The sequence below is a fragment of the Podarcis melisellensis genome (assembly GCF_964234715.1).
Source record: "Podarcis melisellensis genome assembly, chromosome: 14".
Classification (NCBI taxonomy): domain Eukaryota; kingdom Metazoa; phylum Chordata; class Lepidosauria; order Squamata; family Lacertidae; genus Podarcis; species Podarcis melisellensis.
The window spans coordinates 30,201,954-30,218,492 of NC_138546.1; the positions used below are offsets into that span (position 1 = coordinate 30,201,954).

The 16,539-nt window shown below is 43.6% G+C and overlaps 1 long non-coding RNA gene across 3 annotated transcripts in view; it reads right to left on the reverse strand.

Moving 5' to 3' along the window:
- Positions 1-13,106: 13,106 nt before the first annotated feature.
- The window catches only part of LOC309356935, a 194,065-nt gene continuing 190,632 nt past the window's right edge, over positions 13,107-16,539 (reverse strand). For all 3 annotated transcript variants that reach the window (XR_014162916.1, XR_014162917.1, XR_014162918.1), the window contains one exon: positions 13,107-13,124. This is a non-coding gene — a long non-coding RNA (uncharacterized lncRNA). The remainder of the gene's footprint in view (positions 13,125-16,539) is intronic.

Sequence of the window (16,539 nt, forward strand, 5' to 3'; positions counted from 1 at the left end):
AAAACCACCAAAAATAACAAAACCAGAGGCAACCTCTCTTAAGTCTTCCTTTTTTGCCCCAATTCATAAATTATTATTTCCAGTACATCATCATCATCATCATCATCATTATTATTATTATTATTATTATTATTATTATTATTATACAATGCTTTTTCGTTTCTTATGCATCTTGGCTTTCATTTGTCCTGGTGAGGAGGTTGCTTTGCTAAAAGTGACATGATACAGATACATTAAACAGAAGAAAATAAACATTTCATTGCATCCCTAGGTTCATCCAGGAACTTCAGGGCAATATACATGACATCATGCAACTTTATCTCGACAAAGAAGTTTGTAGCTTTGCTGGAGTACATTGACTTGGCTAGGTGCACTTTATGGATGAGCAGGGCTCTGAATCTGGGCCCTTCCTGCTATTAATGCTTCTGAATAACAATTGCTAGAAACCTCAGGTGGGAAGAGTGCTCTTGTGCTTGGGTCCCGCTTGCAGGACCAGATGGGCCACCGGCTGGTTCTAGCAGGGCTCTTCTTAGTTTCTCAGCTGCCAGGACAGGAACTTCTCTGAGCTATACCCAAGCAGCACCTGACACTTGTTGTCATGCTCATTTTAATCAAGCATATCTGAAATAATATCCTGCCATAAACGGACGTAGGGATGGGTATATTTCAGCACCAAGAAACTCCATAGGAAGCTGAATCAGACCATTGGCTCATTGAGCTTACTATTGCCTACACTGACTGGCAGCAGCTCTCCAGGATTTTGGACTGGAGACATTCGTAGCTCTATTTGGAATTGCGAGGAACTGAGCCTGTAATCCTCTGTGTGGAAAACAGATGCTCTGGCACTGAGCTACAGCCCTTTCCTAAGTACTAGAACACTAACTGCTGTTGTTCATATTGTGGTGCCTTACCTGACTATACCTGTTTGGAAACATCACTAACAGGAGGCAAAAAAAACAACAGCCAGAATATATGCTCCTGCTATTACCTTCCTAATTTATTTTTGAAAACCAAACAGTTGGCTAGTCAGCTCATAAAAACAAACCCATGAGGGTCAGTCTAATCCTTGTGACAGGGATCAAATTGCAGTGACTTCTGCAGACCTGAGAAACACCGGTTTCCCCACTCAGCGGTCTCTGGATTCACGCCATCTTTCCTTCGGCCCATCACAGGCTCCACCCTTGAGGACGGGGATTATTTTCCAGAAGACACACAAAATAAAGCACGAGTAGCAAAATTGCATACAATGAGCTCCTGTCATACAAGACTGAGTGCTTCACTCCATTTGTTGTCTAAACAACTTTGAAGCCACAGGGTTGTGGCGGGGAGGGGGGCACTGATGGGGGAGCTTAAGAGACAGGAAAGAAACAAGAGTTAAAGGGGAGGGTTAGAAAGACCATATACAGTGGTACCTCGGGTTACAAACGCTTCAGGTTACAGGCTCCTCTAACCCAGAAATAGTACCTCAGGTTAAGAACTTTGCTTCAGGAGAACAGAAATAGCGTGGTGGCAGCTGGAGGCCCCACTAGCTAAAGTGGTAACTCAGGTTAAGAACAGTTTCAAGTTAAGAATGGACCTCCAGAATGAATTAAGTTCTTAACCCGAGGTACCACTGTATAGGAACAGGAGGGGGCAGGTTGCTGCTATAACTTATAGTGAAGAGGGGCCCAAGCTCAATGGTAGAGCACCTGCTTTGCATGCAGAAGGTCCCAGGTTCAATGCCCAGTATTTCCAGGTATGACTGGGAGAGACTGAAACTCTGGAGAGTTGCTGTCTGTCAGCGTACTGAGCTAGACAGACCAAAGGACTCAGTATAAACTCCACTGTTCCCTATTAGAATTCCAGCAGTTGGCAATTATGGCACAATTCTGCACTCCTCTGCATTCATGTTGACATTGAATAAAGCACCTTCCTGTTCCTAGAGGAGCTCTACCTGAAGCCAAGCTAGCCCTGAATGCATCTAATGTGTGCATTAGGAAAAATGAAATTAGCAGCCAATTGACTGACAATTTCTAGGGTTGTGGCTGCTTGGAATTGGGGGCTTAACCACCTCCTCGTCTGCTACATTCAGGTGAAAATCTCTCCTTTGAGCTGCTGTTTTCAGTAGGAGGAAATTCCATTGCCCCCATTCTGTGATTCCCAGAATGCACCCCTTTTCTTCTTTCCCTTTGCCTAGACTGGTGGGGGAATAGAGCAATGTGAGCCAACACAGGGAATTAGGAAGCTGCCTTATCCCCAGTCTATCTAGTACAATACTGTCCACACTGATTGGCAGCAGCTCCTGGGCTTTCAGGCAAGAGTATCTCCCAGCTCTACCTACAGAGGCTGTCAGTGATGAATGTTGGATCCTTCTGCATTCAGAACAGATGCTCTGCTACTGAGCTCTGGTCCTTCCCTATAATCTTAGCTGCACAGTAAAGGAAAGGGCTCTGCCTAGTTTCTTGGGCTGTTTGTACTGGGGGTTTAAAGGATCCATTTCCCTTGACATGGTTCCCCCTGGGATTGAACTGAGTCATTGGTCAGAGGCAACATGACCAGTCCTTCAGCCTTGGCTCGCTTCAAACTGTAGATTCAGATACATCTGCCCACCCAGGGCTCTCTTTTGTTGGACAAATCTGCCTTTTTAGCGGCAGACTCCCAGTGACAGTTCTCCTGTGGGTTCTCTAAAACCCGCAGCATGAAGATCAACATTTCCAAGGGGCGAGGCAGTCGGAAAAGGCCTTCCATGTGCACCTGTTGGAGACGCTGGGCCTGCATTTCCACTCTAACCTGTATTTGATACGGTGTTGTTACAGCTGTGAGCTGGGTATGTGTGGCGGCCGTTGTGTTTAAGTGCCTCCAAATGCTGGTCGGTGTGGCAACCAGCTGAATACATAAACCAGGCTCCCCAAACCCCTCGCTGGCCCCGGGTCAGAGTAAATGGAATAATAAAATCCAAACGCTTTTGTCTCAATTTTCCATCGCTGTAGCCTTCCGCATAAATCTACAGCTTCACTGTGACCTCCCCCGTTTGGCGTCAGGGATGAGGCAGTGTGCCTGAGATCCATTTGGTCTTCGTCTTGGGGTCTTTAAAAGCTTTTTCCAATTAATTTTAACGGGCTTCCATAAGGATCGCGTACAGCTTTCTTCTCCACCCATCGGCTTCCCCCCTCCCCCCCACCCCTCTCGCACACCATGCCCCTTGCTTCTTCGGCCCCAGCCCTCTTCAACCAGCTGAGTGGCAGGACATTAAGAGAAGGATGCCGGAAAATATTGATTGCTTTATACATTGTGTGTTTTCTAAGAAGGGTTAACGGAATGGAATGGCTGATAGATGGAACAAGTAGGGAAGAAGAGGGAGGCTTGCAGCACTTTCTCATCTTATCCTAGCAAAGGAGATCGCTGTGTGGGACATTAACCTTGTCATCCAAAAAAAGTGGATCATCAAACCCTCCTTTCTAATTTGGTGTGGAAAAATTAGTGTCAGGCCATATCAAGAAGCCTGCTTCAACAGAACCTCCAAGTGTCCCTATTTCCCAGGGACAGTCCCGGATTTACAGAAGCCATCCCAGTTTCTGATTTGATCTCGGAATGTCCCACTTTTCCTTAGGACGTCCCTATTTTCATCAGAGAAATGTTGGAGGCTATGGAGTTTTATGACCCCCCCCCCCAGCCAAGGAGATAAGTAACTATACAACCTTTAGAAGACATCTTAAGGCAGCCCTGTATGGGAAAGTTTTTTAAAGTTTAATGTTTTGTTATTAAATATGTTGGAAACCACCCAGAGTGGCTGGGGCAGCCCGGTCAAATGTGCATGGTACAAATAATAAAATTGTTATTGTTGTTGTGTTGTTAATATTATTAAATAGAACATCACTATTTTCATCGGAAAAATGTTGAAGGGTATGGTTTAAGGCATGGGTGAAAAACCTTTTTCAGATTCAGGGCCACTTTTTCTTTTGGACAACTTTCTGGGGTCCATGTCCTACTAGTGGTCAAATTATTGCAACAACTATGGAGTCTCATTCTTTGAAATGAGATAAGTATTTATTTCTTGTAACTATAGGTCATTACATACCATAGGCCATTGCAAGAAATGAGTGGCCGTAAGTTCTGTGCATGTCCACTTCAAGAAAACCTGTCATGTCCCAAAGTGAGGGAAAGTTGAGAGACTGAGGTAGTGCTGAAAGGTGCCTGTTAGTTTTTTGCAGTAAACTCTGAACTTGCTCAGACTAAACAGGGTCTCAAAGGGTTTTCTGAACCAAACCAGAATACCAGATGCAGGCGGCTCAGTTTTCTGTGGTCCATATTCTTCTTTCCTTGCAACAGAGGTAGGGAATCCTTTGCAACCCAAGGCCTGCATTTCCTCCTAGGCAACACTCTGAGGGCTGCATGCCACTGGTGGGCAGGGTCAGGGGAAAGGCTGGCGAAGCAAGGAATGTGAATCTTACCTTTTTGTACAGTACGCTAGCTTCTACACACAAATAACTACCCTGTAACTTACAGACAGCAAGAAAGGTATTATCATAGTTCAAGGACACATGCCACCCAGGCAAAAACACTCAAGGAGGTTGTGGCCTGTGGGAGGGGGTCGGCCTGGAGAGACAGGGGCTTGGGGGTCACATTTGGCCCCTCAGCCTGAGGGTCTCCTGGTTTAAGGAGCAGATACCCAGTTTCTGTGGGTTAAAGCCTCAGCGCCTAGGACTTGCTGATCGAAAGGTCGGCGGTTCGAATCCCTGCTGCGGGGTGCGCTCCCGCTGCTCGGTCCCAGCGCCTGCCAACCTAGCAGTTCGAAAGCACCTCTGGGTGCAAGTTTCCGTGTGCAGCTCTGGCTCACCAGAGCAGCGATGTCACACTGGCCATGTGACCCGGAAGTGTCTCCGGACAGCGCTGGCCCCTGGCCTCTTAAGTGAGATGGGCGCACAACCCCAGAGTCTGTCAAGACTGGCCCGTACGGGCAGGGGTACCTTTGCCTTTTTACCCAGTTTCAACATGTGCGGACAAATTTTCACATTTTGTGCGGACAAATTAAAATTATACTTAATCTGGCATGAGCTGGAGTTTGTTTTTCTCTGCTAATAAGGTAAACTACAAAAAGATTAAAAGAATACTTGTTTACTTCCTTGAACCTGTAGGTTTAAAAGGGTGGAACCAACATTACATGGCAATTGTAAGAGTGCCACTTCTGCTGATGAAAGCAGATAAGTGGGCATGCTTGGGGTATGACAATCCCTTGAGTAAACTAGTCCAGAGCTGTTGAGGGCTCCATGTACTAATAGTAATACCTTGAACTTGGCCCAGTAACAAATCAGCAGCCAGTGCAGATCTTTGAGCAGGGTTACAGTATGCTGACAGGATCTCGCACCCATCAACAATTGTGCTGCATAACTGCACAGCACATTCTGCACTAACTGCTATTTCTGAACCAAGCGTAGGGTGGGGAGGGAGTTAAACAGCCTTAGAGGCTGCCACAGAGAACAGCGGCGTAGTGTGGGGAGTTCGGCTACCGTGGCCCCAGGCACAATTTCTTTGAGGGGGTGCGCTCCCACCACAGGCTCCCTTATTGTGGCTGGAGCTGTCGTGGGCCTGGCTCCGGCACGAGAGGGAGCTGCGGAGGCTCAATGTCCCAACACCACCAGCTGCCCACAACTCCACTCCTGGGTCAGGCCTTGCCTGGAGACAGAAGCAGCAGAGAAGATGAGAGGCGGTATCGGCATCACCACCCTTCTCCTCCACTGGGCTCCATCACATGTTTGCATGCACACATACACACACACACACACAGAGCCGCTTTCCAATGCTGGGATCCAACAGTCCAACACCAGCCTCGTGAAGCTGCCAGGACACTGTGAGTGTGCCCTTGAAGCAGCGGCAAGGGCTGGGGTGGCACGGCCGCAGCAGGCTCCCTCGCCCCCTGAACACCCAGCATGCTGTGCACCCACCCCTGGCAGGCAATAGTGTACACTCAGAGAATGCCTCTGCAGGGCTGCCATTAAGCACATAGAGAAGACGGTCCGAGGATGGCCTATTTCTACATGCATTTTTATAACCAAATTTCATCAGCATCTTCCGCGTTGCAAAAATAAAAATAAAAAGTTCAGATCTTGGTTCGGAGTTAGCAATGCGAGTGCTTCCACCCTCTCTCTGCCAGAGTGTTGTGAGGAAGGCGCAACCTCTTAAATTACAAATTCTTGTCAGCCTCAGTGGGTGAGAGACCTGCTGTGGCCTCCTCTGGTAAGAGAGTGCCTTAAACTGGCATGTTAGCTCTGGAGGCTGCCTTTTCAGCATTGACCTTTATATTAATGCTAATGGGTTTGGGGAAATAAAATGTAAATTTGTCTCTAAATGGATTAGTCTAGGCTGGGAGGGGGCAGAGGGGGGAGGGGTCTGGTATAGCTTGGAACATTTGCACTGAAATTAAAACATTTGTTCCAACACTTAATTTTATTAGTGGCACAGGCAAGTTGCCTCAATGAGTAATCCATTCTTCCTCAACTCTCCCCTTTCCTCCCTCTCAGGCACCAAGTCTCTACATGCCAGCTTGTTAGACTAATACAGTTTATTTACCTAATAAATGTCTTTTTATCCTCAGCAAGATCCCATTTTGTCAAGATCATGATTTATTTATCTCTGTCTCTGTGTTGGTGTGTGCATGTTTTAAATCCGTAGGTTCAGAGAAGGAAGCGTCTATTCTTGTAATATTCTTGTTGCTTCCCTTATTAATGGAGAAAAAGTTAACTCCAGCTGCTGCTAAATTTAAATATGCTTTTCTGGGTGCTCTCCGTATCTTTGAGAATTCATACTAACTCCTTAAAATCAAAGTTTTAAGGGGAAGAGGCTGCGGCTTATAGAGAATATGCAGAAGGTTCAACCCATGGTTTCTTCAGGTAGGATTTGGGATGGCCCCTACCTGAAACACTCAAGAGTCACTGCCAGTCAGTGTAGACAATCTTGAGCTAGAAAATATTGAGTGTAAACAATAACATGAAAACTCACTGACATCCAATGAAGGTTGGAAGATTCAGGACACATAAAATAAAGTTAGTTAGTTAGTTAGTTAGTTAGTTAGTTAGTGCATAGTTAGACTGTGGAATTTGCTACCACAGAAGGCAGTGGTGGCCACCAACCTGGATGGTTTTAACAGAGGACTGGAGCAATTCATGGAGGAGAAGGCTATCAATGGCTGCTAGCCGCAGTTGGAGGCATGAATGCTTGTGAAGACCAGTTGTTGGGAACCGCAGGAGGGCAGAGTGCTCTTGCACTCAGGTCCTGCTTGTGGGGTTCCCACAAGCATCTGATTGACCCCTATGAGAAAAGGATGTTGGACTAGGTGGGCCATTGGCCTGGTTCATGGGGTTCTTCTTATTTTCTTATGAGCAAGGGAGACTTCTTCATAAGGCTTCTAGACGGGTGACTGGGAGTGGCCACCAAGACCACATAACACCGGTCCTGAAAGACCTACATTGGCTCCCAGTAGATTTCTGAGCACAATTCAAAGTGTTGGTGCTGAAATTTAAAGCCCTAAACAGCCTCGGCCCAGTATACCTGAAAGAGCATCTCCATCCCCATCGTTCAGCCCAGACACTGAGGTCCAGCGCCAAGGGCCTTCTGGCAGTTCCCTCACTGTGAGAAGTGAGGTTACAGGGAACCAGACAGAGGGTCTTCTTGGTGGTAGCACCCACCCTGTGGAACACCCTCAGATGTTAAGGAAATAAACAACTATCTGACTTTTAGAAGACATCTGAAGGCAGCCCTGTTTAGGGAAGTTTTTAATGTTTGATGTTTTATTGTGTTTTTAATATTCTGTTGAGAGCCGCCCAGAGTGCTTGGGAAACCCAGCCAGATGGGCAGGGCATAAATAATAAAATATTATATTATATCTTTATATTAACCTGTTATTTTATTTCTTTTTTGCTTACAGAGAGGATTTCTGTTTTCTTTCATATTAAGCTCCCATCTCAAGAACACTCAGTGGCTGAGTGGCTGCACTGCATGCAGAAAATCCCAGGTTCATTTCTCTGCATCTCCAGGCAAGGTGAGGAAAACCTGGAGAGCTGCTCTCAGCCATTGCACACAAAAATGAGCTGGGTGGAACAATAGTTTGAATCAGTATAAGGCAGTTCCTAAAGTTCTTGATATGTAAGGATGGAGCAGAAATTCAGTTTGGTTGGGATTTTAAGGTGAACTTTGCCCTTTGCAAAACAATGCGCAAACCAAAACACAGCTGCCTTCCGAAAATTGCACTTCTCTGAATATTCTGATGTAGTTCTCCAGCGAAATGGGGATATAGATATACATAGATGCATGTATTTATGAAAATGCAAAATTCCTCCCCCTCAAGGGATGAGCCATAACACAGTGGTAAGAGCCTTGGATGCAGAAGGTTGAATCCTCAGCATCTCCAAGTAGGGCTGGGAATACCCTGTACCTGAAATCATGGAGAGCTTCTGCTAGCCAGTGCAGACAATACTTGGCAAGATGGACCAATTGTCTGACTTGTTATAAAGCAACTCCTTAAGTTTCCATATTCCATCTCATAAGGGAGAATTGCTTGCAAAAATGTGCATAATGAAAAATTGCATGCAAAAATGTGTATAACGGGAGAAATTTGCACTAAGATGAGGATAAAATTTCACAATGACTTCATTTAAAGAAATCACAAACAAAAGTAGAAGGAAGATAAGACACCAACAATAGAAGAATGGCAATTGAAAATGATGGACAATGCAGAAATGGCAAAACTTACAGAAAAGCTCAGAGACAATGACATTGAGAAACTTAAAAAAAAAAAAGGGAGGCATTTATTGTATATGTACAAAAACATCGTAAACAAGTAGAAACATTGGCAGGCTTTGACCAAACACTTGCAAGCAGTTAAAATAAGATAAAGTTTATGGAAGGAAATATGGACTGAAACAATAAAAACTGATGGTATGTAATTAAGATAAAATAACAAGGATAAGAAAAAAGAGGTTTAAGTATAATTATGCAGAAAATATATATATTCAATGAACCAGGAAAGGAAATGGAGGGAAGTCAGGAAATTAAAGAGAACCTCCGAAAATATGTTTTTTGTTTTAGTTCTTATATTTCATGTTGGATATTTTGTATTTCTCATTCTTTTCTTTTGATGGAAAATAATTGTTGAATCTGAAATTGTAAAACCAATAAAAATTATTTACAAGAAATCACAAACAGATTTGGAAATGTGGAGAACTTACTCTTATTATTAGAAAACAAGAAACTGAAAGAACCAAAACAGTTAGATCTGCTCATCCCTTCTCTGAAGTATTCTCTCATCTTGTACCTCAGACCTAGTGTGCTTCCCTGCTTATTTTGTACCCCGAATGGTTCAGAAATTCTTTGATACTGCATTGTGGAGGGCCCTGAAAGTCTAGAGCAGTGGTTCCCAACCTATTTTTGGCCATACCCCACCTAAGCATCTCTAAAATCCTGATCCTTCCCCCCCTCCAGTGACATATAATTCTTATTATTCAAAAGGTGGACTCCTATTCACGTGGAGGAAGCCTAAAAGGCCATTCACTGTTAATAACTCATTCTTGAATTGCCCCCCATAAAAATCAAATTTCCTCGCTGTGGGGCATGTGCCCCACATTGGGAACCACAGGTCTAGAGCCAGAACTGCAGCCCCAGTGAAGTTTTTAGCATATGCGCTGCCAGGGTGCAAAGATCTGCCCAGCACCCCCAAATTTAGTTTAGCCCCCAAATTAACTTTTATTATGCTTATGTCAGACACCACGCTTACGCCTTATCTCTTGTTTACGAAAGAAGGGAGGGAAAAGAAACAAACTTTTTTATTTGCTCATTTATTTACAATACACTTATACTTAAGTATACAACACCACCACACTTAAACTTATAAGTATTTTTTGGGCACCTACTCAGGAGAAACATCAGTCGTGTCATAGCAGTGCAGCTCAATACAATACGTAACATAATATTTCGATGTAAGAGTTAATTTCGCATGCACGGTGCCGTTGAGAATGACAAGCACCAACATTGAATCAAGCAATGTCATTGTGAATGATAAGGTCCGCCGCTGGTGCAGCCCATCTTTGGTAAATGAGCGCACAAAGTCAAAAGTCCTTTAGTGAAACAGTAGGTATACATTTCAGTAATACCTAGATATATAGGTATTTTGTTTTTCTAGCTTGATCAAAATTATTTATTATTTCATAACAGGTAGATAGTTATGGGGATGTGGGTGGCGCTGTGGGAGACGCGGGTGGCGCTGTGGGTTAAACCACAGAGCCTAGGACTTGCCGATCAGAAGGTCAGCGGTTCGAATCCCTGCGACAGGGTGAGCTCCTGTTGCTCGGTCCCTGCTCCTGCCAACCTAGCAGTTCAAAAGCACATCAAAGTGCAAGTAGATAAATAGGTGGGAAGGTAAACGGTGTTTCTGTGCGCTGCTCTGGTTCGCCAAAAGCGGCTTAGCCATGCTGGCCACATGACCCGGAAGCTGTACGCCGGCTCCCTCAGGCAATAAAGCGAGATGAGCACTGCAATCCCAGAGTCGGCCACGACTGTACCTAATGGTCCCTTTACCTTTACCTTTAGATAGTTAAGAACTTAGGTGGCTTCAGCGGTAGGCGCCTGGCGCCACCCATAATTTGGCACCCGGGTGCCTCACACCCCTTGCACCCCCAGGTAAAGATGGCCCAGTGCTGCCCTTTAGCCAGTCCCAGGCCCCTCATCCGCCCATGCACTAATTCACACATGCATGCTTCAGGAAGGTGAGGGAACCAGTAAGCAGATACATTCTGTAGTGAAATAGTATCCAATTGCCTAATGTAAACTGTGATTAGTGGCTCAACGCCTGGACAGTGAATGAGCAGTTTTGCAATCCTCCCTCTCCTTCTCTCCTCCCTCCGTGAAGGACTCCGAGTCAGCGTTATGCGTTGCCAATCTGTCACACAGTCAAGCCGCCGCACTTTCTGGTATTGCAATGTCTTCAGCTGGTTTGTGTCAGAAGCCTCCCAGTGTAGAGGGAAGTTTTCCAGAAGCTGCCGATTGAGTGTCTGTCTGCCTGGATCAAGAGTGTTGCCAGTTTAACGTCCCAGCAAGGGGTCTGCCACATCTGGCTAACAAACCGTTTGGTTGGGGGGGGGGACAGGGAGGAAAGGCTTTGGACCAGCAGGATTCAGCGCTTTGCAATGTGATTAACAGTGGGAAGGGTGGCATTCCAAAGAAACCCGCAAGGCTTTCGAGGAAGCGAAGGCTGTGGCCTAGGGAGGCAAGAAGGAAGATTCAGCTCCTCGCGCCAATTCGGGTCTCAAAGCGATGGAGTGAGGCCTCTCTGATTGTGAGCTCCCCTGCCCTGTTACAAATTGAGATTTTATTAGCTCAGAGCCAGATGCTTCTCCTTAGAAGAGATTAATCTCAAGTTCATCATATCACTTGAGACGCGGCGATACTGAGGCCTTGCACTTGATGGCAAACATGTGTAAAATGAACAAGACCCCCGTGATCCGGGGAGAGAGCCCAAGGAAATGTGGACTTGTGTAGGAACGCCCCGCGTGTGAGCAAAGGCCGGCCTGCTTTCTCTTTGCTTTTTTCTTTCTTTCTGGCTTGGCTTTCTCTGAGCCGTACGGATGAGTGCAGCAAAATAAATAAAATTAAGATGGCAAATTCCCCCACCACGGATATGGTTACTGTCTGCCAAGCAGCTGCCAGCTCTCAGATGTTCTTAAAGGAGACGGTGACTATTCCCTGACCAAAAGCAAAGGCTGGGGGTGGAAGAGGGAGGGAGGGAGGGAAAAACAGGACGGGGTTTTTCAGCAGATTAGAGGGCTCATGGAATGGGGTCCTTTTGAGAAGATCTCCAATGGAGGGTTTAATTGTTTCCAAATGAGGAGCATTATGGGATGGACAGCATTCAGGGCCGGCTTTTGAGCCGCTGTCTGTTGAGAGATCCTAAGCCAGCCCTGCCGCACGCAGCAGCTGCTTTACATTTAAAGAGATTCACAGAGTGGATTTGTGAATGACAGTGCAGGAGACAAATGAGACTGGCCATAGCTGGACAGGGAATGGCTCTCTCAAGAGAGAGGGGGTGGACTACTTGTTCAGCTAGAGTTTCAGACCCACACCCTCTGGCTGTATTTGACTATCAAAGCCCAAAATGACCCCAATGAATTTTGATTGCAGGGGCCTAGCATAGAGTGGGGTTCTGTACAGTTACCTCTTGATGTACACAGTCCTGCTCTCTCGTTTCTGTTCTGTTAAGGGTGCCATGTTACTTCCGACCATTCCCTGGCTTAAACAGGAGCATCTGAGAAGGCCATTAAAGGATGAAATAACTTCACTAGTTCCTTCCTTCCTTCCTTCCTCCTCCCTTCTTCCTTCTTCCTTCCTTTCATGCTAGAAAAAAAAGTAGATTTCATGATGTTTGAGAGATTCACTACCAGTGAACTTAATAAAACATGCACAATGGTGCTGAAAGTACAGTCCAACTAAACGCACTCACTCGTAGGCCCTCTCAGTTTCAACAGTGGATTTAAGAGACATCCTCCCATCACTTATCACTCATAGGTGTACCTATTTAACATACACTGATGCGCTAACTGTCACTGGCTGCTAATGTTTGCATCCGGTTGCCGTTGAGCTCCTGCCTCACTCCCCACCCTTATATCCCTGCCAGCTGAGATTTCACTTCATGCATCTGGCAAAGTGGCCTTGGAGCCACAGATGCTTATGCCACAACAAAGTTGTGGCAGAAAACTCTGTTTCAAGAGACTAATGGTATGTTCACACTTAATTTAAGATGCACTCACTGTGTTTCCGGTGCTGTATTTTTAACCCATGTCCAAAAGAAGTTCTCAGTAGTGTGTGTGTCCTGTTTCTTTTTGAAGAAGTAGAAGAAAAGCAGTGTTTTGTTTTGTTTTCAGCTTCACAGTGATTGGAATGCACAAGACGATGCAAATTCATCTTTAAACTAAGGTGTGCACACTGTTACCAAATCCGCCTCTTCTGCTGTGGGCAGACCTCCGGTGGTGACGTCATCGCGGGAGTGAACGGGACCAGATTCAAAAAGTGTGCAGAGTGTTCAGGCTTTTCATACTCAGACTTGACACCGACTAGTATCTCTCAGCAATGTCGCATCTAGATAACTGCTCTTACCATTAAAACTTTACAGATGAGACTGAGCTAAATTAAGAAGAGCTAAATTTTGGTTATGTACTAGCTTGTGTTATTGCCTGCCCCTATTTTTAAAGGGTGTAGAAACATTCCTTTTTAAAGGGACCATTTCAAGTTTGTATGAGAAAACTTACTTCCATATATATATATATATATATATATATATATATATATCACATAACATAAAACATAACAACAACACAACACAACACAACACAACACAATACAACATAACATAACATAACATAACAACATAACATAACATAACATCATAACAACATAACATAACATAACATAACAACATAACAACATAACATAACATAACATAACACAACACACCTGGGGAATGTATGGATACTGTAAGAAGACTTCAAGAATCTTGAATGAAGAGCTTTGATAAGCAGCTCTCTGCATCTCCCCCTGTGTTAGTAGAGATGTTCACACATTACATTCAACAAGTACATGATCTGTAACTATGCACACAAATAGTTGAGTTCTACATTCAGACAGTGATTCATATGTGATGTTCAATCAGTGTACAATCTGTGTGCAGAACTGTACAAATAAACAAGTGTACACTCTTTCACACAAATACTTGTACCGCTATTGAGACAGCTTGAACCTGGACTGAGTGTAACATCTGAATAGTCCAGCTTGGTCAGATAAAGGAGGCGTGCGCTGGGCTGCACTGACCAGAAGCTCCACCCAGCCAGAATTTACAAGTTGCACCACACACCTGGCCAGGTGATATACTGAACCAATCAGCTCCAAATGCCTCCATAAAGCTGGAGCTCACTATCTGCTGCCTTGTTGTCCAGCATCTCGTGCTTCCTGTGGTCAGTCAGATGGCATTGCAAAGCCCGTAAGCAGGCCATGAGTGCAAGGGCAGCACTATCGCCACTTGTGACTGCCAGCAACTGCATCTGACATTCAATGGAGGCAGAACATAGCCACCCTGGCATGTGTGTGTATGTGTCTGTGTGCGCACTGTGGTCTCATATTTTGACCTAAAGAAATAGAATCACAGAATTGTAGACCCTGAGGATCCTCTAGTCCAACCCCCTTGCAATGCATGTATTATACAGCTGTCCCAAACAAGAATCAAATCTGCAACCTTGGCATTATCAGCACCCCACTCTTTATTTCAACTCGGTAAATACAGCTTTAATATTATACACCTCAACATTCTCAAGGAGTTCTGACAAAAAGTTTTCAGAATATAAAGTGTCCGTACACACATGCACAAACTTTTGCTCAAAGGGGGGAAACCCTCTTTTGGTGCTGGATAGAGGGTGGGAATATTTATGATATGATTTTTTAAATGCCTCTGGTTTATTTATGGTTTATTGTTTGTTTTTTGGGGGGATGGTATCTTAAGTTGGTTTAGTTGCATATCACCTCCTTTTTCGTTATTTGCCATATTTGGGGGGGGACACCTTAACCTTTAACAGAAATTTGGCATGTCTTCATGGAAATTCAGTGGGCAAAAAAATTAATTTTAAAATGCTGAAGTATAAAAAAGAATGTAAACCCTATTAACCCTCCAGATAATATGAGCTTGTTTAGAACCTATGATGACCATGAATATAGGTCTATCTATGCACATAGTGTTTTGTGCAGTAAGAAAGAAAAAAGTGTGTGTGTGTGTTTGTGTGTGTGTGCACAGCTAGGTCTCTGCCCTCAGGATCTTACAATCACTTTTTTTACACAGATGGGGAGACCACGAACAAACTGTATCCATAAAGATAATTATATTTGCTAATAACATTTCATATGGCTATATGAGTTTATGCAGATCCTTGCCAACATTCCTGAATGTTTCTGATTTTTTTTACTATGCAATTGCTATTATCAATACTGGAGACTAGCAGGACTGTCTCATAAAACTAAGAAGGTGGTGAAAAAATTGTCTTGTGAGCTATTTACCAAACTGCATTAGTCAAAATACTGCATTTTAAACCCTCTTAAGCTGTTATACATCATCATATAAGTCATCACAAAATAGTGCAGGCAAGTTCCTAAGAATTATGTTGACACAGGAAGTGCCAGGAAATGTGCAGGGAAATTTCCATCTCCCCATATATATCAGAAGTCACATCCTCCCATCAAAATTAACATATTATACTGCTAATATTTCAAGGTAATGTTTTCTCATGCGGAGGCTATATTTTATCCGTTAATATGAGCCATGTATTTTATTTCTTTTTTAAAAAAAATCAATTACAGCATCAACAAACCATGATCCTAGATCTGACAAGTGAATGGTCAGCTTGTAAGGCAGCATTGCAATTGATCATGGCAGAAGCAGTTTTCTCTCTCTGTGTGTATATATATATATATTTTAAAAGGAAAGCAGATTTTTGTGCATCTTGCAAAAGTATAGGGTTTGGATCCAGATGCTGGATTGTATCCAGTGTTAGTCCTGCTCAGAGTAGACCCATTGAAATTAACATATATAACTAACTTAGGTCTGATCATTTCAATGGGCCACTGAGAGTTGTACTCCGAGTACCACTTTGTTGGGTCCTAAGTCATGCTTAGAGCAGACTTCCAGAAACCAGCAGAACTTACGAACTTAATAAAAGTGAAATCACATTTTTTTTAAAAAAATCTGATATAATTACATGACTTGAATCAAAATGACAGAGTGTTGTTGCACCTTAAAGATTAACAAATTCATAATTGTAATATATTTCATAGACTACAGTGCACTTCATCAGAGGAATTTCCTGGACATAGCTAGGATTTGTCTGTGGGAAACAGTGTCCGGAACTGCCATATAATGTCCGGGAAAATCCGGACGTATAGCAACTATGTCAGAAGTGTAGAATTTGGCAAAACAAAACAAAAAAGCTCAGCAACTTTGCCAAAAAAGCTCAGCAACTTTTGTGTCCTGATTGTCATTTTTTTGAAATATGGCAACCCTATTTATTGAGTTCCATGTATATAAATATATAATAAATAAATATACAGTCAGGCAAGCCTGCCCAGATATGCAGAATGTTGAAGTGTGTTTTAATTTGATTGCTGATTTAATTTTTTTTAACGTTTTAAATAGGTTTTTTTTAAAAAAAAAACCATCAAATAGTGTATAGATTTTATGAATTATATATATATGTGTGTGTGAGAGGTGGGGCGAGACAGTAAAAAATTTAATGAAACAAAATGTAAAAAGTACAGCTATAATTAAATGCATAGCAGTGGTCATTCACAAAACAGACACTGGTAAGCCAATGTTCAGAAATTGCTTTAGAGATTTGCTTGTAATAGGTACGTTTTATATATATATATATATATATATATTTGTTTTCGTAGATTTTCACGGGTACAGGAATGCAGGTTTTGGTGTCCTCGGGTGTCTTCCCGTGTAAAAGTTGGGGTGTCTAGGCGACGTTTCGACGAGGT